This window comes from Watersipora subatra, chromosome 4 (assembly GCF_963576615.1).
Source record: "Watersipora subatra chromosome 4, tzWatSuba1.1, whole genome shotgun sequence".
Classification (NCBI taxonomy): Eukaryota; Metazoa; Bryozoa; class Gymnolaemata; order Cheilostomatida; family Watersiporidae; genus Watersipora; species Watersipora subatra.
In genome coordinates, this window is record NC_088711.1 from 32,360,999 (window position 1) to 32,383,597 (window position 22,599).

Below are 22,599 nucleotides of genomic sequence, written 5' to 3' on the forward strand. Positions count from 1 at the left end.
ATTGCTGTATGACCGAAACCATGTAAAATGTCTAGTGGTAGTTTCAACACCTGCATGTATATTTGTACTACTTTTAAATATTCGAAACATTAATGTTTTAGAGAGAAAACTGAAATAAACATCAAGGTTTCAAAAAAATTTCATTTTGCAAAAATCTGACTAAAGGAAAGCAATACCCGTTTCTTTAAGTCATTTTTTATGTGCGATAAATGTTTATATACCCCTAAAACTGCTTCAAGCTCATCATCATAGCTTTTGGAGACAGATATTTTCAGCCAACAAGCTTAAAGGTTGACTTGCAACAAAATTCACATTACCATTATTTGATATGAAAAGATTCGCCATGTCTTACTCTGTTGTGTTGTAGGTGCAAAATATGTGAAAAGGTGATTATAAGCTCTTAAAAGCTCAAATACGAACAGAAAATCGCAGCCACACAAGACCGCCGTAGTTTGGATTCCCTTTCCAAAACGGTTCAAATGTGATGTAGTTGTGAGAGATGGTTTCTGTTTACACTTTCTTGCAACCTTATTCATCAAAATCTTTTCACAAATATACTTCACGCATTCAATATAACTATGCCTCTTGTTCTTACGCATCTGTTTTATCGTCATCGTAATGCTGTCACTTTTAGCAGTGATATCTTATAACTTGCCGTAAAAATTCGTTTAATTTTTTAGCCTTAGCTTGAAGGAGTACATATCATTGTCTGATAATCATGACGAGCCTGCTGGTCAATTGTGATAATCGAAAAGTGCTGCAAAAACTATTTGCGAAGTATTAGGTCACATGATCAGAGAACGACTTGACAATTGAATAATGCCGAAACAAAACTGTAAAGTAGCGAGCATCTATATTTGATACGGGATCTTCGGTGAAACCCGAAGTGTTTGTCATAAACTAGTAGTACGATAAGTTTTATATTGAGCTTTGTATTGGCCTTTCAATTCACGTGAGAACATAAGTGACAAGACGATAACCAAATTTCGTGGTTACGTCATCGAAATAAAGAAATTCCAATCTACGGCCGCTTTTCGTTTTAGAGCTTTTAAGAGCTTGTAATCACATTTCCACATATTTGGCACCTACAACACAACAGAGTAAGACATGGTGAATCTTTTGATACCAAATAACTGTAATGTGAATTTTGTTGCAAGTCAACCTTTAAGTCTATATAGAGCAGAACTTAATAGGCAGAACTCTGGTTGACGCCCTAGCAAACATGTATAGCTTCATTACTGATTGATCAGCTATTACTTATTGATCAGCTATTACTTATTGATCAGCTATTACATATTGATCAGCTATTACATATTGATCCTCTATCACTTATTGATCAGCTATTACTTATTGACCAGCTATTACGTATTGATCCGCTATCACTTATTGATCAGCTATTACTTATTGACCAGCTATTACGTATTGATCCGCTATTACTCATTGATCAGCTATTACTTATGATCACATGTTAGCCATGTAGCCTACATCATAGTGAGCACTGAAACTTTGTCATCGCAGTAGCTTTATTTTTTGCACTACAGTCTCTATGTCTCCATCAAACACCACAAGAAATTAGGAGTAAGATTGCAGAAGTTGTGTGATCAATGCTCCTTTGTATTCTTTGAAGCTTATAATGGGAAGGTTTTTCCTAAGTTTGTATAAAGTTAACGTGTTGCCTTGGGCTATTTCTAAGCCACTTAAAAAAATGTTTCTAGACCAAATATATACTGAGAAACCTCCGAAACCAAAAACGCCTGTAAAAAGTGATAGATGGGCACCGGTAAATTTCCAGTCAGATCGGACGAGCAAAAACTTTGCTAAAACGTTTTTGATTGCTTGCAGCAAAATCAGATGCCCCTGGAGCAAAATCAGATGCCCCTGGAGCAAAATCAGATGCCCCTGGAGCAAAATCAGATGCCCCTGGAGAATTCATATAAACAAATTCACATCGATTGTGTTACTCGTTTGATAGCAAAAAGAGAAATTAAACCGGGTACTATAGGATTTCAAATAGGGTATCAAATAGGGTGCCTCTTGTAGAAAGTTCTGTGGAGGATACAACTAGAAAAAATCATTTAGCTACCGTTAGCAGTTGCCATGCAACAAGCGGATGAACTGCGCAATTTCCGAGAGTGGCCGGGTGTAGCTTGCCGACTTTAAAATGTTAAAGGTTGACTCGCAACAAAATTCACATTACAGTTATTTGGTATCAAAAAATTCACCACATCTTACTCTGCTGTGTTGTAGGTGCAAAATATGTGGAAAATTGATTACAAGCTTTTAAAAGCTCAAAAACAAACAGTTAATCACCGACATCACGAAACTGCTGTAGATTAAAATCCTTTCAAAAAACGGCTCAAATGGGATGTAGCTGAACAAGATGGCTTCTGTTTACACTTTCATGCAACTTCATTCGTCGAAATATTTTCACAAATATAATTCACGCATTCAATAAAACCATGTCTATTGTTCATTGTAATGCTGTCATTTTGAGAACGGATATCTCAAAACCCACTGCAAAAATTTGTATAATTTTTTAACCTTAGCTCGAAAGAGTGCATATCATCTTCTGATAAACATGATGAGCCTGTTGGTCACATGTGATAGCCGAAAAATGCTGCAGAAATTATTCGCGCTGTTTGGCAGGAAGTATGGGTCACATGATCAGATTACGGCTAGACGATTACACCAAGCTGAAACAAAATTGTAAAGTAGCGAGCATCTATATTTGATAACGGTGTCTATGGTAAAACCCGAAGTGTTTATCATAAACTAGCGATATGAGAAGTTTTATATTGAGCCTTTTATTGGCCTGTCAATTCACGTGAGAACATCACGTGTCAAATCAATAACCAAATGGATTGAAGACGTCAAAGAAATAAACTGATTCCGGTTAAGGTGGTTTCGTAATGGTGGTGATTAACTGTTCGTTTTTGAGCTTTTAAGAGCTTGTAATCACATTTCCACATATTTTGCACCTACAACACAGCAGAGTAAGACATGGTGAACCTTTTGATACTAAATAACTGTAATGTGAATTTTGTTGCAAGTCAACCTTTAATGGAGATGTGAATAGCACAAAGCCTGTCCATAAACATTGTCCAAAGTAGGTCCATAAACATTAAAAAGAACTAATATGGAATTATAAAAAGATGAACAAGATTATAAGATACTCACCCAAAATCTACGGCAATTACGGTAATTTTGGAAAGCGCTACTGCATGAGTCTCGGTCAAAGTTATTTTCACTCAGGCACTTGTAGGACATCTGCGATTCCTAAGGAATTTACAGCAGACATTTTACATTACTTACAGACAACACGGGCGAATTTGCTAATATAATATCGTGTAACTTGAAATCGATGTTCTCACTGGAATATTGCTCATCGTTCCAGTTATTAATGTTTGCATCAGTTAATTGAAGGTGGTTTTGAATTCTCCTGATACTGAAATAGATCTAAATAATATTCTAGCTGTTATTAGACATTTCAACAATTACAAGTAATTCATCATTCAACTTCTATTACTCTTTGCAATCTTAATCAAGTAAAACTACAAAAAACACAGTAGCATTACATCTCCTAAAAATAACAGACGAGGCTGTTTTAGTAATACGCTGACAGCCACAACCGTTGCCTAATTATGTATTCAGCATGTTGAACAATATTCCCCAAATATGTCACCATATTCAGTCACATACATATACATCGGTAGCTAACTTGAAAATTTTTGAGACACGCGCAATATTTTTCAGACTATGGTATATCGCTTGGCCATATTGTATACCGCGAGAAAACAGTCAGTCGGGAGGTAGGTTACCAACACAACGAAAAAACTCGGAATCCACTGCTATTATATGGACTTCCCCATCTACAGCAAACATCGGTTGCCCAGACTGAGTATATACCCACCAGCTTTCGTCAATGCCAAAAGATTTGCCGCCAGTGCGTTGGACCACAAAGCAAACGATTGACATTTATAAAATTACTAGCTGGGCTCCCGGTGTTGCCCGGGTAATAGAAAAGTCTTTCGACAGAAAATTTGAGACATTGAAAAATTGAAAAATTGATTTGTATTTAACCATACTTGCCAAAAAGTTGAGAAAAAAAACCGTGAGATTGACGGTAAATGTTCAATCTGAAGCCTAGATGTATTTGTGAAGTTTCTTTTTCTTCATTGGTACCTATATAGGAAGCCCTTCCATGATTTTACCAAATGTTCAGGTACTCTACTATCAATGTGAGGTCATGGTCATTTGCCAACAATATGTCACCGCTCTATGTATAATCTTTGTTTATTGATGAAAAACTGTAGAGCAAATCGTTAGACATCAATGTTGCTAAATCTAAATAGCCCAGGTTTTATGTCAAACATACGGTTTAATAGCGATCCGTTTCGTTGTTGCTAACTTTGTATGATGATGAGGGCTCACAACTAGTAAACAAAGGGAAAACGACAAATAAAAAAATTAAACCACTACTTTTATTGAAAAAGCTGGAGGAAAATGGGAGATTTTGTGCAAAAGGGAGACTGACTTTAAAAACTGGAGGGTCCCGGCCAAACCGGGAGACTTGGCAAGTATGTATTTAACATATAACAACATTTGCCATTCTAACCTTCAAACTACATATCATGAGAAAAGTGTGTTTTGTCTTATAAACAATGAGAAGTAGTGAGAGTTGCTCACTATTAGCCAGTTTAATAATGTGAGCGAACAGCTTCTCGTGATGTTATGCTATGACCTGCGTCATACGCAAAGCAGTTAGGTATTTGCTCTTATATAATGACTTATATTGGCAAGCTAGCAATTCGATTTCTGTAGTTTATTGGGTAAGGCAGTCAGACTGGCGAACGGCAGGGTCCGGGATCGAATCTTCTTCGGTACGGAATATTTATTCCAAGATTTTAAGATCTATAGCCGGACAATCAATCCTACAAACCTACATACGACAAACTATGAGAAATACATATATATAGATAAAGATAAATTATGAGCCTTTGTGTGAAGTTAACAAATCACAAACTTTTTACTACGACATCAGCCACTAGTTAAAACTACTGTTCCCAAGCTAGTAGAATTGTGATGCGCATCTGTATAGACAAGAAACATCATCTATAGAGATAGCAACTAGCATCTGCAGAGATAGCAAATAACATCTATAGAGATAGCAAACGTAGCTGGCAAAAAGCAAAAGTAACTCAGAAAGAAATGAACATGTTTACTATCACAAACAGCGGCAAATCCAACGTTTTCAACCCTTTCACCAAAGTAGACTCATTTATGCGTTTTCTATGGTCGACCGCCGTAGACACATTTTTGCGACTTTCCCAGCAATTGCTAGTAACTGAATTTTATTATTCATTGATAACATACATAACCAACGATCTTTAGGACTTTTATGGTAGTGGCAGTGTTGTCCTAAGATTTCTCTATAAAATTAACCTAAAGTTTAATATTTTAATCTTTGTTTGGGGATTTCCAACTAAAAACAAAAACGAACATTTTTGTGTAAGTTCATCAAAGGCGTCCGAATTAAAAAACAAATAACTACTTATGTTGATGACATCATAGCCGATTCAGATTTTTGTGATTACACATATAATAAAAATAGCAAATTAGCAATAGCAGCACTGACTCTGATGGCGATGCAAGTAATGGTTTTGTAAAAATAAGGAACATTGTAGAGGATCGTTTTGTTTTGTAGCTTCACATCGCTTTATCAATGCACCAAGTATAGATACAATGAATTTTTTGTATAGCAGTGCTTGTTAACATGTTGGCTAAATGAAATATATAACCAAAACAAACATTCTAGATGGAGTTTGAAATTGAAAAAATATTGTATACATATTAAGCAATACCGGCAAAATGGCTGGCAGTAGGCCGATAGCTAAATTTGTACCTGGGCGCAAGTGAAAGGGTTATGTAGTGGAAATGTGGCAATTCATAGACAATACAACATTGAATAAGAAGTACTTACCTTTTTTTATGTAGAAATTTAGTAGGTGGGAACTGCGTTTTTTCCAGTGACCGCAAGAAACCAACGTTCGCGTGACCTTCTCGGTACCCGTTGGCAGTAAATATTAATCGCATGTAAATTACTATTCATTAATTTAACGGATTCAATGATTAGTACATTTGTATAGCTGTATAGGCACCTTTGTATAGGCCGCAGAACTCAGGACGGTGCTTTTTAACACGGTAGCAACTTTGCTGTTTGAAACGCACCAGTGTCGTTGGGCACCGTAAAGAGGCGCGCGCTAACCAGAGATGACGTGATTTTTGTGTAAAAACGATGAATGGGTTATGTATAGAGGCGTGTACTAACCGGAGATTCCCGTTAATGCGCCCTAGATACCTAGTAGCTGCTAATAGTCCGAAAAGTATGGTACTCTATAAAGCGGACAGACAAATAGACAGATGGACAGACAACGATTGCCGTTCATATAGTAGATATATTCAATGGTTTGCCATGACAGAGTTACCAAAATGAAGAGATTAATTTCTTTTCAATAAAATTTTTTATTTTGGAACTATTTCATTAGCTCTCAGTTAGAGCTAATATGAATCATGATTAAAAAACAGGACATCAAACAGTGTTTGAATTTGCTTAGCAGTGCAACAACAGTTTTTGCAACTAGTTAAAGCTCTATTAATTTTAATCAGTGATTCCAAGGCTAGGCGTAAGGCCAACCAAGATGTCTGTTAGTCCTACAGTGCTGATAGTAGCCTGGCTTAATTATACTAAGGGAGCAGGTAGGATGTCAACAATGCTGGCGCTTATGGCGCCTTACAGTCCCTCGCGTTCGGTGTTCTCAACTCGAGTTGTTACTGGTGTTACAAACTCGCGTTTGTAAAAGGGGCAATATATTGGTATTACGGTAGCATAACCGTAGATCTGGTTATATTAACAATGGTACATCAATTATTAGGCACCCGTTAGCTAATAGAAGTTAAACTATGTATGTATGTACTGTAAAACTAGAGCTACTGGCGAATTAGAGTGTCCCGAGTTATACTTACAAACTCGAGTTTATAAATATAACTCGAGCTGTACAACTTGAGCTCATCAAAACCCAAGCTGAGTTCTTTCAACAACAACTCGAGTTTAACAACTCGGCTTGAGAACATGGAACGCGAAGCACTGTAAGGCGCCATACTAAAAATCTCATCATTTCATTTTCTTTAGCTATATTTTTTATAAGGAATTTTTTTGGTGCATCATTAAACATCGTTGACATAATTTCTATGTTTGTTCATTTTCGGTGTTCATTCAGTTTCTTGTCAGGTTCTACAAAGATAACTCTTTTTTTCGTTTGCAAAAAAAAGTGGCCCGGCCCCCACATAGAATGTTTTTTAGTTTGCTTTTTACATTCAACAATTGTTTTTGTCACTATATATTTATATAAATAAATATGCGCAAATATCGCCAATATATATAATTTAAATATGTGTAAATATATATTTAAATTAGTATTATTAATCAATTATTAAAACTTATATAATATGTGGAAATGCAGTACAGTAAATGAGACACCCCAATTACTCACTTTGCTTTTTTACAAACCCAGGTTAGTTTTGTGTAACACAACTCGAGTTCATCAAAAACCCAGGCCGAGTTCTTTGAACAGCGATTCCAGTTCAACAACTCGAGTTGAGAACACGGAACGCAAGGCGCTGTAAGGCGCCATATGGCGCTACCCTCCAGATCACAGCTAGACCAAGCCTTACCATTCGAAAATTTTATTAGCAACTATTTACGTAGATCTGCGTTTGTCAACAGCATGCATACCTTTAATTAGCAGCCACCAAAAATGTAAATGACCTTATCCCAATGACCCTATCTATAATGAGCTATCCCAAAGTGGTTGTACCTATCAACACATTCTCTGAAAACAAATTACGCTTTACACAATAAAATACAGCCGAATATTTTTCATTTGTAGAGCTAGCATTCAATACTCTCCCTCTCCCTCCAATGCTTGTTTACAACCAGAGTTTGTTGTAACTTCAAACTACCTAAAACTAGAATCTCAAAGCTCACCAATAAACTTGGCTATTATTTTAAGTATAAAAAGTAAGTTAGCTTAATAAATAGTTGCTTTCACAGGTCTGACAGATAAATAGGTTTAAAGCAACTCTTGATACTACACCCTAATCTGTTAAAAGATGCGTTTGCTCCCCTAGCAGATAGGCAGCAAACTCATCTTGCTAGTAAAATATAATCCGTTTTTGTGACTTTCAGTACTACTTTTATTCACAGCTACAATAAAGAACCCAAGCAACCATCTGAACTTCACTAAATTAGTACGACATTTGTGCGTAGTAGATTAAATGTAGTGGGAACACTTCAACACAGGTGCGATGTAAAAAGCGTACGTGAAAGGGTATAATAACGTACATAAACAACCTGGAACCAAAACACACTGAAAAAACAGCAATAACTTAATCAATTTAACTAAGCAGAAGGAAATCGTCTCAACGTGTTAGTTTGTAAGTTGACATGATACGCATATTTTCAGTAATGCCTAAAAATAAAGAAATACTCATTGTTAACACGAAATGTGTTCTACTCTTGCCTCAAAACATGGATTTTTATCCAAATCTTCCAGTTGTCCAAATTGCGCTATTTTTTGCTGTTTTTCCTTTTCAGTTTTAGATGGTTCACCAAAGAAGCTCATGTTTCTTCTAGTTTTGCTGACAACATTGCAAAAAACGCAAAGCTGCGTATAATTATAGCCTTTGCGCGGAAGCTTACGTCGACCTTGAGAATAATTTAGCGTAAGATCCTAAGTTGGATGTCCTTGTACACATCAGAGCTGTATAGTTTCACAGAGTCCCGTGACCGGACGGGTATAACTGGAGTATCTCAGAACCTGGTTGCAACCTCAGAACCGCTATGTATCCATGCATATATAGGTTCTGAGGTTGCAACCAGGTTCTGAGATACTCCAGTTATACCCGTCTTGAAACTATACGACACTGTGAAAATATACGACACTGGTACACATGTATTCGCTTGTATGTAATCGGCGAGGGCGTCGAGAGTGTTACGTTCTTGCGAGTCAAATCACTGCAAAAGATGTGTACTGTACATTATACATTATAGTCAACTTTAACAAGAATTCACACCAACAAAGCTAAATGAAGCCAATGTTATAGAAAAACGCAAATATAACGACATACTTCAGCTTTTGGCTTGGTTGTATCATAAAATAGTGGTCGATAGTTCAAGATAGTACATTAAAAAATGAAATTGTCTACCAACGGTTCCCAAGGTAGGTTTCAACTTTCATGTAATTTAGATATATACTTTACAATAGTGCTAGTATCATTCAAGTAACAAATTAATCTTCTACTTACTGTGAAGTGTGAACAGACCTGCCAACCCAAGAGTGGGGCAATGCGTGAGATTTGGTTTTGGGGCAATTGATGTATCAATGATAGTATATATAAAATTGTGGAAATTGGGGCAAAAATCTCACGCATTTCTCACGCATTTTCATTATTTCTTTGGGGTGATTGCGTGAGTCTCACGCCCAATGCGTGAGAGTTGGCAGGTATGAGTGTGAACATGAGTAGGTGAGTTATCCGCGTGGAGAATACGCAGTTTTTGAAGTAGGGTGGGGACAACTCTCACATTTGACCTCTTTGACATTCTTAAGACCCACTCACTAGGGCTCTGCGTAATATCAATGATATACAGCCCCCATGGGGGCTGTATATCATTGGTAAGATAAACAGAGTGCTCTGAACCGAACGTTTCCTACAATACGACCTCTTTCTTTTCCCAACAGGGAAGCTGAAACCAACTCACTTGTGCTCTTCTGAAACCATTAGGTAGATTGCACTGAACCTAACGCTTCCTACAATACAACCTGCAACACCCAACAGAAGCGAGCTAAGACCAACTAACTCCCACTCTGCTGAAACCGTTGGTGTACGCTGAACCTTAATGCTTCCTATAATACAGCATGTTGGACCCAACAAAAAGGGCTAAACTCTTTGTAAGAACAATTACTCTTTTTTCTAATCATCATTACAACCTTCTCAGGGTTTGCTGTCAGTAATTTAACTATCGATTAGAAAGTTATAACATTTCTTCAACGAATAAACATTTTTACTGAAGTAATATATTCATGCGCATTCCTCAGGAACAAAACACAAGCTGGCCTGCCTAAAAAATTACCGCAGTATCTATATTGCTTAAGCAGGCGAAGCTGAACAGTTATTATTCAAACCGACCAATCGCATTACCTTACTGTCTGCTAACTTTGCAAATTTTTCATATACGAAACAATAAAAATTATTATGCTACAACTAACTGGTACAATAAACTAGGCACGACTAAAAAGCCTAGGAAAAATTACATACAATATGTTGTAAACAGTTCTCTCACGTAGTAAACTTATCCTGAGCATGAAAAGTAATAAATACAAAATCTCATCGCAAAAAAGTATTAACGAAACGGAAGCATATTGCTTGAAAACATTTTAGCAATCATGAACATAAATAAATTTTACTAAGATGTGAACAGTGCGCTAGATTCGTATTATGTTACACTGCATTGTATAATACTAGGAGTTGTGTACCTCCGGTTTTTGTGTTAAAGGATGTCATGTAAATACAGACAGTTGCGCTTGTGACAACAGCAATGGCTACTTCTTTATTATCAGTGTTCATGTCCTGAATAAATAATCTCCTACCATCTAACTAGTAACAACTACACATGGTGGCAGCGGTGTTTGTATCATGTCTGACGGAGAGGGGGAAACCGGTGATGCTGATGAACGAACGGTGGAGCCATTTAGAGTGCATTATTCTGCACCCAAGCTGTACCCACCTGACAAATTTGACTTTGCCAAACCTGCCGGTTGGACGAGATGGTATAGTAGATGGAGGAGGTATAGAGAAGCGAGCGGTTTGGATACTAGACCTCAGCGTGAACAGATTAACACTCTTATTTATACGTTAGAGGAGCAAGCTGAGGATGTAGTGCTTAGTCGTGGAATAGAAGAAACTGACTACGATTCTGTGATTGATACATTCAATGAATACTTCGGAGTTAGGAGAATTCTCATTGTTGAGAGAGCTAAATTCAACAAACTGACACAAGGTAGTGATTCTATAGATGTGTTTATTCACAAGCTATATTGCCAAGCCGAGTTTTGTGACTATAGAGATCTACGGGAAAAGCTAATACGTGACAGATTAGTAGTGGGCGTTACTGAAGACAAGTTGAGTGAAAAACTACAAGCCGATGCAGATCTGACGCTAGATGACGCAGTGATGATAGCTAGACGCTTTGAATAAGCTAAACAAGCACAGTCAGTAGTCAGGGGATCAGCTGTAGATGTACATGCCAACAGATTCAGTTCACGACAGCCACAACATAGCCGAAAGAATGACACATCTAGCTCAAACCGAAACTCTTACTTAAAAGGACGCAAATCATCGAATACTGGTAATGTTAGACACAGGCCGACAACCCAAGGACACGCCAATAGCTTTGACAACACTTCTGCAAATAATAGGGTTGCCTCATCTATCCCTAAAGACCGATGTCAACGCTGTGGAAAAGCCCCACATTCCAGAGACTCCTGCCCAGCATTTAGATCTACATGTACTGCATGTGGCAAGAGAGGCCATTGGAAGCAAATGTGCTTCTCTGGAAAATCTGTGACTGAAGTCGAGTTGTTTACTGGTGAAATCAAGAACAGCGATAGAAATGGTAGTAAACCATAGATGGCCAAACTAGCCATTGACATACAGGGACATACCAATACAGCAACATTTAAACTAGATTCTGGTGCTGCAGCAACTGTGTGTGGACCAAATGCTATATCCGCTCCATTGCAGCCCAATACTAAGAGACTAAGAGGTCCTGATAACTTAGAAATACTTTGTGTTGGTCAAACTGATGCAATTCTTACACATGGTAACAAATCTATATCAGAAACAATTTACGTTGTGCATAATCAAGATGTGAACCTATTCAGCAAATTTGCATGTCAAAGTCTTGGTTTGCTTGCCTGTAATGTTGATAATGTTGATGATTTTGCGAATGATGTTGATAATTTGGTTGATAAAAGACTTTTATAGGGTCTAGGAGCTGTAAAGACTGAATGTGAAATCAGACTGACTGACGATGCCAAGCCGTACAGTATATTCGTGCCACGAGCCGTACCCTTTCCATTACTTGTCAACACTAAGTTAGAGCGTATGAAATCTTTAGGCGTTATTGTAGAAGCGAAACAGCCTACGGAATGGTGTGCACCAATAGTCGTTGTACCTAAACAGGACAGTGTTCGTATCTGTACAGACTTTACACAGTTAAATAAGTACGTACGACGTGAAGTTTTTCTCATGGCAACCGTCGAGGACAGTCTGTCAAAACTTAATGGTGGTCACATATTTTCAAAACTAGATGCCAACTGCGGATTTTGGCAAATACCATTGTCTGCCAAATCCCAACATCTTACCACTTTCTTGACACCATTTGGACATTTCTACTACCGTAAATTGCCATTTGGACTAAAATCAGCTCCAGAGATATTCTGCAGAGAAATGACAAAAATATTAGAAGGTATCACAGGTGTCGTAGTACATATGGATGATGTATTAGTGATGGGTAATGACGAGAGAGAGCATAACTTTCGTTTGTCGCAAATGCTACGCCGCATGCACGACGCTGGTCTAACGTTAAATCATGCCAAGTGTGCTCTAAAGAAAACGTCATTAGAGTATTTAGGGCAGGGGTGTGCAAAATGTTTCTTTTGAGGGCCACTTTTCAATATTTGAACAACACCTAGGGCCAGCAAACCAAAATAATGTAATCTAGTAGAAAATTGTGTGTCGAGTTGAGGAGACTGAGAAAATACTATAATATAAATAAGTACATTTCTTGCAAACAATAAATACAAACTTTTATTAGAATGAATCTGTAATATTGGACCAAGAAATTGAGACAAACAAATAAAGTGCATATCAGATAATTAGTGTGAAACTTGGTATTTTACGTTTTTATACAACTTTTCAATGTCTGCTTTTATTGATGTAGTAGCAACTCGAAGTTGACTGGTCAGGTGTTCATCGGTGAGTTGACTTCGGTACCTGTCTTTAGTGAACTTCATTTTTGAAAAATACTGTTCGCAACAATACGTACTGCCAAAAAGTGATAACATGTTTCTAGCATGAAGCTCTAAATTTGGATACTTTCCAAATACATATTTCTCATAAAAAGTTACTAAATCCTTATTAGTATATGCTCTCCTCAAATCAGCATCTGATTGTAATTCTATCATCACCATTTGATAGCGGTCAGTACTGTCTTCAGGTACCATGTCAAAGGGCTGAGAAAATAGTTTGAACTTAGGTTCGCATTTCCTAAAATCAGCAAACCTCATTGAATATTCGGAATGCAACTTGTCAAATTGTTCAGTATATTTGGAGCAATCTATTCCTGGCAGTTCTGCTTTTCTAACTGCTAAATAAATAAGGAAAATGAGTAAGTTGTGTTTTACTCAGTTGATTCCGAAACAGTTGAAGCTTCTTTTCAAAGGAACATATATGTTCAAACATCTTGTTTACCAACTGAGATTTGCATTGTAGTTTAACATTTAAATCTGAAAGATGTTGTGTGATGTCAGTTAGAAAGGCAAGGTCATTTAACGAGTCATCATCAGTTAAACAAGCAACATCCTGCTGCTTATTAACCATGAAAGTCATAATCTCCTTTCTCAGATTCCAAAATCTTTTTAGCGTACTAGCTCGGCTCAACCAACGCACTGCAGAGAAGTACACAACATCTGGGCAATCTGAATCGAGTTCTTCTAAAAATTCCTTGAATTGGCGATGATTGAGTCCTCGAGCATGAATGTAGTTCACACATTTAACCACACTTTTCATCACATCAGTAAAACCAAAAATTTTTGTGCATAAATTTTCCTGATGTGTAATACAGTGATTCACCACAACCTCTGGCGAACCTATGGCATCTACGAATTTCTTGGTGAATCCATTAATTTTCCTTGTCATCGAAGATGCCCCATCAGTTGTTAGGGGCCAGCGAGCCTAGAAGGGTCCAGTTCAAACTTATCCATCAGCTTCACTACTTGGTCACAAATGTCTTGTCCAGTGGTTGTTGAAGACATACTGGCCATGTCTAAAAATTCTTCAATTATTTCAAAATTATCTGGGATGCCTCGTATGAAAACAACCAATTTGGCAGTGTCGCTAACATCTGTGCTTTCATTTAGAGCCAAGCTATATGATGTGCATCTCTTTATTCGTTCTTTCAAAGTCTCTTCAATGTTATCCGAAAGCTGGTTAATCCTGTGTGCCACAGTCAAACGAGACAAACTGGTTTGTTGCAATAACTGTTTTTTTCAGGACAGGCGAAATCAGTGAATATACCCAAGCAACTTTTTACGAATTCTCCATCGCTAAATGGCTTCCCTTTTTCTGCAAGTAACTCACAGACTTTGAAGCTAAGCTTGGTTACAAGCTCAGAGTCTTTCTTATATGAAGTAAACACCCCTTGTTGCTTCTTAATTGCCGCGGTCATCTGTTCCAGCTTGTCTAATCTAGCTTGGCCTAACAAGGTATTGTACGAGGCTGAATGTATTGATGTGTAATGTTGTTTGATGTTGTATTCCTTCAATACAGCGATTGTAGCTTGGCAGATTACACATATAAGACCTTTGTTGTGCTCAACAACAAAGTATTTGCTACTCCAATCTTTATTGAAAACTCTTCCTTCAGCATTAACTTTTCTTAGTAGCAGACGTGTTTAGCTACAAAAAAAAACAAATTTTGTTGACTGTTATATTACCATCGCAAAAAAAGCTTTAATGAGTACAATCAGCTGACACAGAACTGGGTAGAGTCGATAAATTTTATTTAAATTTGGGATATACTGTAAGTTGAAGAAAATATTTTTAAAATATCTTAATGAAAATATATTAGAGGAAAAATCTAGCCCAGAATGTTTAACTTACCCAAAAAAATTATTTTCATTTTGGTTAGCACTTACTAATAATAATCTTTCCCAATCTTATTTTATCGATAAAGAGTGTACTGTCCTTACGGGGTTAAATAACTGAGTCCAACTGTTTCAGGTTTATATTGTTTATTTGGAACCCAAACCGTGAAAACTAAAATAAAAACATAACATAATGACAAAACATTTTGACATGGGTTTATATAAGCTTATATAAGTAGGCAATCTGCACAATTCTAAGCAATATAACATCAATAAAATATGTAAGCTCTATAATATGCAAATGCTACAACAATTACATGAATGATTGCTAATAATATAAATCGCATACCTCTTTGGCCTTCTACCCAGGTAAGGCAGTAAAAATACTTGATCACATGGATGTCCAGCTATGACTGTTGATAAAGCGTGATAGACCACCAAACCTAGCTTACAAGTAGTTGGATTACAAGAGTGCACCACCACTCCCACTATATTAACAATTAATTATAACATTAATATTAAAAAACTAAATGCTGCCAACTAGCATAGTAGCTTGGTATAAAATGGCTTAGTACAAATCTGCAGAGTTTATATATTGCTGGCTATAACATAAACAAAAATACATTTTATTGCAAAATGGCAATGCAAGAGCTATGAATCTTTCTAGCTTAGGTAAAAATACACAAAAAAATTGTCAATTTGATTCATAGGCATCATCAGTGCAATCTACAAGCATAGGTTATATAAACAAGCATCACTATTATAAGCTAAGCTATTATATTGTCGTTAATGCGATAATGATCTCAAGGCTATTCCGTAGGCGCTAGGTGAATGAGAGTTTGTTTACTATTCTAAACACCAGCACCGCAATGCAGGGGCCATATTATCTTAGCCTGTGGGCCGAATTGTGGCCCGCGGGCCGCCTGTTGCACACCCCTGATTTAGGGTACCGCATTGATGCTAGTGGTATTCACGCAGGTGAAAGAATATCTGCATTGCTTGACTTTCCGACACCAACGTGTGTACGTGATGTTAGGAGCTTCCTAGGCATAGTCAACCAATATGGCAAGTTTAGTTCTGCTGTAGCACATATCAGCCAACCGCTCCGAGAGCTCTTGTGCAAAAAGAGTTATTGGATATGGAATGATTCCAAGCAAAAAGCGTTTGAACGTCTCAAAGAGTAGTTTATATCTACACCGATTCTTGCCCCGTATGACCCAAATAAAGAGACAGATTTGTCAACGGATGCGTCTGATTACGGGTTAGGAGCTGTCTTGAGTCAGAAACAGTCAGATGGCACCCGTCGACTAGTAGCTGCCGCAAGCCGATCTCTGTCCGAAACTGAACGTAAATATGCCGCAATAGAGAAGGCATTGGGAGTTATTTGGATCGCAGAAAGGTTTGCTCGATATATCATTGGTATACTTGACCTTACTATAGAGACCGACCACAAACCTTTAGTGTCACTGCTTGGAGATCAGGAAATCAGTAAACTGCCAGCTCGAATACAACGATTCAGGCTAAGACTAATACGTTTCAAATACCAGATAAAGCATATTCCCGGTAAGGAGAATGTTTCTGCTGATGCAGTGTCGAGATACCCATGCGCCATTCCCACAGAGAATGATACTCTATTTGTAGAGAAAGTAGACACGTATTCTCGTCAAGCTATGCTCATGCCAAGCACAAAAATGCATGTCGAAAAGCTTAGGCTTTCTCAAGAAGCGAACGAAGTGATGTGCTAGGTCAAGAAATATGTAAACTCTGGGTGGCCACACTATTTGTCCAGTATCGATTCCATAATCAAACCATACTTTGAAAGCAGAGGGTATATTACGCTGTGCAATGATTTGTTGACTTATCAAAACCGCATAATTATTCCACAAACAGAACGTCTGGAAACTTTAGCCAACCTGCATGAAGAGCATTTAGGATTAAATAAATGTACCGAGAGAGCACGTAGATGCGTTTGGTGGCCAAACATGGCACGAGAGATAGAGGAAATGATTAAAAACTGCAGGGTATGTAAAGAGACCGCTCCTGTCACTAAAGAAGTATTACTATCTACAGCCATTCCTAGCCGACCATGGCAGATAGTAGGCACCCACTTATTTTATCACAATAGAAAGCCATATCTACTCATTACTGACTACTACTGTCGATACCCAGAGGTAGCCCTACTACCCAATGAAAGCAGCAAAAGTGTAATCAACCAGATGAAAAGCATTTTTGCCAGGCACGGAGTATCCGAAATGGTTCTGTCTGATAATGGACCACAATATTCTTCACAAGATTTTTGAGACTGCAAAAACCTACAAGTTTCAAAGTGTAACTTCATCGCCTATGTATCCCAGAGCCAACGGTGCTGCAGAACGAATGGTTAAAGATGTGGTTGCGTCAAATTTGAGTTGATCTTAAAAGAAAGCATTTTTTTCTCTATCAGTTGATATGTTGTTTGTTGTGTTAGGCGATCTCATTGCCAAGATATTTGAAGATTAAAATCGAAAAAATCTGATCGCGGTAAAAACGCTCAGGCCAAAAAAACATGCCCAGACTTGCCCAAAATGATGTCACGCGTGATTTATCTGTCAATATATCTCGTATTCACATCGGCTATTTGCGATAAAAGTCTAGTCCTATGCGGCTCTATTGGCATATATTTTATTTTGTATTTGATCATGTTGGTTAGAATAAAATTTTAAACCCCGCTACAGATACATTATTATGAATGTTTCAAAGGCCTCAAATAACGAAAATTGAAAATTTGTTCTACTCACTTTCTCCAAATGCTGTGTAAACATTTGAGTACCGCGACTACCAATTCTACCGGTCTACGGTAATTCTGTCAAGCAAACTATGTAGAACAAGGTATTTGTATCAGCACAGTTCCGTCGCTACCCTCACTAACGATATACAGCCTCCCATAAGCCCCGCCCACATTATGTCCGTCGCCTATCCTTGGGGCAGGGCTGTATATCATTGCCCACACCGAAAACTAGTTTCTTACTATCGTAAGTGAAATAAGCAATATGCGTCTTTGAAAAGAATATACATGTACATAGGGATAGAGTTTTAAGGGTGAGAAGTCTGCTGCAAACTGGATTTGAACTCACATTCTCCAGTTCTGCGGACATCCATATACCGTATCCAATTCACTACAATATTCTGCAAATCATGTTTTGCATTATCTTCAACGATAATATTTTATTATATAATTTTTACAAGCAAAAATATTTTTATTTCGGCATAAAGCTTTTATTGAAAATATTCATCAAGTCGTGGCCTTCACATAGTTTTAGCTGATACAATAAGACAAATTCATCTACTGCAACAAACTCAAACAAAACATCATGGTTTATGCAGCATACATTCAAGTCTCTCTTTCCCCTTTATGGCAGTTTCCACACTGACAAAGCTGCTTCGGCTGGTGGGACGACATAAACATCCTGTAATCAGTAAAACAAATGCAATAAATATGTCATTCATAGATGTCATTCTAAAGCGTATCTACTGAAAGCTTTCAAATTGGGAGTTTGATAGATTGCGAGTGTAATTTTAAAAACGAATAAATGTTTAACAAAGGTACAAGTACGCCAAGCCAACGATTCGAAGCTTTTGTTCTGGAAGTTAAAGATTTGCATTGATCAATCGATTTTCTTCACTTTTTACAAGTGAAAAGTGAACATGTAAAGTCAAATCATAAATCTAATTTACTAGATAAAACTGCCACAGAAAATTTGAAGCAAATGGGAACCGAAGGTGAACCGAAGCAAAGGTGAACCGATAAAAAAATATAAAACGATGATTAGTGATAGCAAAAAGTTATAATTTTATTAATTAGTACATGTATTAATTAATTAACCCCGCAGAACCCAGCTGGTTGAAGCCATGATAAAAAAAAGTTTTCTTTTGTAATCTAGTTTGTTTCAGCTTCCTTTTTGCAAGGGTAAAAAGAAAAAAAATCATCATGACTTTTTTTAATGTTTTTTGCTTTGTGACGAATATGTCACATTGGGCATTACAGTGTAAATTAAAAGCAAGAGTTGAATATTGAATGTTTTATTATAATTATAAAATTGCATATGCCAGTATCACTGAAATGACATAAATGATAGAACAATAAGATTGTGAACTGTTACAGTTGAGCAAGACCTTTTTGAATCATGTACATGACAAGTCTTACGCATGGAAGTCCACAAAACAATTACGTTCGTCCACAAAGCACAACCGCACACCACATTTACTGCACATTGTGTTAGTGTTATTTATTTCCCACAGCCTACACCTTCCTCTCTTTTCACTCTTTGCTGGCCAATGGGCCACTTGATCTTTTCTTACATCAGCACATGGAATGTTCACAACCTTTTGCTTGGTTACCAGCTTGGTTAGAAGATGTGCGTCGGCCACGATTCTTGTAGCTGTCAACTGATACCAGGCACTCAGCTACTATAGCCTGAAACTTGCGCTGCGGGAGCATTTGTTTGTCTGGAAGCTGCAACAAGCAGCATTCTCGCTTGTACATTAGTCAACTATTGACCAAAGCCACGGAGAGAAAATGCCAAAAGAGGTAGATATACCATCTCCTAGACCGTATTCTAAATAGGTACTTTGCCAGAAAGGAGTCGAGTATGTCAATACCACCCATATGGTTGTTGTAATCTGCCACAATTGTAGGCTTGGAAACATCAATCCTTTTCTTTGCCTTCTTGTCCCATCTTCCAGCCATGCGCAGTGGCTCTACACAGGTATGTGTCGAGAGCAATGTCATTGCTCGGTTGTCAAACCATCTAACAGCCGAAATGTTGTGAGTGTCTTTGACCCGAAAATCAAATGACCCTCTGCCCTCCTTCTTGAGCTCTTTTTCACCTTTGATCTTACAGTTTTAAAGCCGATTCTGTCTGACAATGCCAGTGTACTGTATTCCCCAACCTAAAAGTTTCTCCAGGAGTGGAACGCTGGTAAATAAATTGTCTGCATAGATCTTATAGTTTGAATTCATTGCTAGTGTAGAGACAAGCTTCATCACTACATCTCCACCTTGGCCAAGGTGGCTTCGGGTGCCATCGCCACCTTGATAAATGTCAAAGTCTAAGAACATTCCGCTGGTACCAGCTCTACCCCATACCTTGAATCCCCATGGATGTGGTTTGCTTTTTATATACTGCCTGATTGAGCTGGTTGTTCCTCGAAACTGTACCATCATTTCATCAATTGAGTTGCGCTCTTCTGCTGTTACTTTTAGGCACTGATCCCTCAGACTGTCTGATCATGGTCGAATTTTCCAAAGCTTGTATTTCTTCTGTTCATCTAATATGCTGCTATTGTTGACAAAGTGCAGTTGGGTAGTAAGCTGTTGGAACCTAATCCGTGGCATTCCACTACTTATTGGTACATAGTTGGTACCTTGTTCCCAGTATTGTCTGACGCTGCTCATTCGTAGAAGGCCCATATGAAAATACATTCCCATCATCTGCTCTACTTCTTTCTTCGTGGTGTTGATGCTTTTTCCGATTTTTTGTGTGCTGTAGAGGTTGGTATTGTCAACCATGCCATCAATCATATCAGCAGTCACAAATTGTTGGAAGTACTGATATGGTGTTTTTATATTCTGATTAGCTGGAGCCTCCATTTTGGCACCGGTGAATGCCAAATTTGGTGGTTGGAGGCCTTTTTCCTCCAGCGGTATGAGGGCCAGACTCTTTTTGGTACATTGCCGGCTGTAGGTGCAGTTGCCTGCACTGTGTTACATACAGGTTCTTCATCACTTTCATCACTTGGCTCGCAATCATTACCACCAATAGTCTACAGTAGATCAAGAAACAATGCTATAGATGTTAATTTTGTTGTCGAATGACAAGTTTAGCACCCTAAAGCAAAAAGTATATCGAGACCAGCTGCGCTTACGCCTACATAAAAAGCCTTCACAACTAAATATCTGCAAGTCTGGATGCCAATCTTCATCTGAATCACTCTCCTCATAATCTTCAATTTCACTGTCATCGCCGTCAAAAATTTCTAGTATATCCTCTACTTTCACGCGAGATCGAGAAGCCATGTTGGTTACCACCAAAATTCACAAATTTAATTACACTGAACTACTATTTCACAGAACTCACGATGCTCAACTACAAAATGTGACTATGCTCTTCTCAAGTTCTCCTCAACTTATATACCATCGTCAAAACAACTCATTTGGTGCAAAGAATATCCACCTTTACCTTACTTGATAATCCATTTGTATCAGTGACGACCCTCAGTTTAAACACAGAAAGATCTACATAATTAGACAGCATTTGTACTTCACCAGTGCATACTACTTTTACCACAAATTAGCCAATGCAGATTAGTTTTACAATGCATGTTTGTCAGCCATAATTCAACTATAAGCTAGGAAGTGAAGGAAATGAGAACAAAGGCCCACTGTTACACCGGTGTAACATGAATTAATTTTGCTTATGAAAATGACCAAGACATCAAAGGATTTATTACATAATTATTTTGAGTAAAGTACAGATCCTGTTAAACAATATTAAGGATGATTTTGGCAGTGGAAATGCACTTTTGATTTGAGATTACTTGAAGATTCTACCCAGTTCGTGCCAGTAGCTGGCAATGTGGGACCTGCTCTTTTTCAGGATGGGCTATGAATGCACAACCCAGTATACGAGGGAAAAATTGTCTATGTATGTAAAATATAGGACAGTTTATGTACTCTAGATAAATTGAATAAGAAAATGACAATTTTACAAGGCACCACAGCTGCTCAAATGTTATTTTACGTATGCGTCACAGGGGCTCTGTGGCGCAGGAAATTACATTTTAGCCTCAAACAGGGAAATATAATCTGAATGTAAACTCAACAGGGAACTCTATAGGAGACTCAAAGTAAAAGATAAATTTACCTCCATTCTCTGATCTTCGTCCGTAGAACTTAAACCACCTGATGCCCAGAAAACTCGTAGTCACCTTCGCAGTAACTTCACAGCATTTTTTACAATTATGTTGTTCACCAATAAAACGTGTCGATCGAGTAATTCATTAGAGTAATGATGTTAATTAATTTAGTAAATATCAATGTCCATGCGATTTAACAATAGAGTAAAATCCCTAAATTTGAGATCACAGACAACGCGTTTTACAAGTGATAACATTTATTATGACCTATATAAAAAATTCGCGCTGATGATTGGCTAACGAAGACTGACACATGATCGGCATTGTGATTGGCACATCTTTAAAGATGTGGTTGCGTCAAAAAACTCGATTTAATGAAATTAAGACCCATAAAAGGCTAAAACATCAGCTACAATTTGATGCCATTTTTGTCTTTGTAGACCAACCCTGTCCAGAGATATATGCGTTTGAATGAGGCCCTCTTTTAAAAAGCTCACGTTCCAGCGGGTGCTTCTTTCGTGACGTCACAAGCAATATATCTGAAAATAAACCACGAGTGATAAATATGAGGTCGCTTCCTTAGCCAATCATCAGCGCGAAATTTTTATATAGGCCGTAATAAATGTTATCACTCGTAAAACGCATTGTCTGTGATCTCAAATTTAGGGATTTTACTCTATTATTAATTCGCATGGACATCAATATTTACTAAATTAATTAAC

The 22,599-nt window shown here is 37.6% G+C and overlaps 1 protein-coding gene across 1 annotated transcript in view; it reads left to right on the forward strand.

The window, feature by feature from the left end:
* The first annotated feature begins 9,909 nt into the window (after positions 1 to 9,909).
* Positions 9,910 to 22,599, forward strand: part of LOC137393539 (lysyl oxidase homolog 3A-like) — a 41,673-nt gene continuing 28,983 nt past the window's right edge. The window contains exon 1 of the mRNA XM_068080132.1: positions 9,910 to 10,007. The gene's annotated coding sequence lies outside the window, so the exon portion shown is untranslated. The remainder of the gene's footprint in view (positions 10,008 to 22,599) is intronic.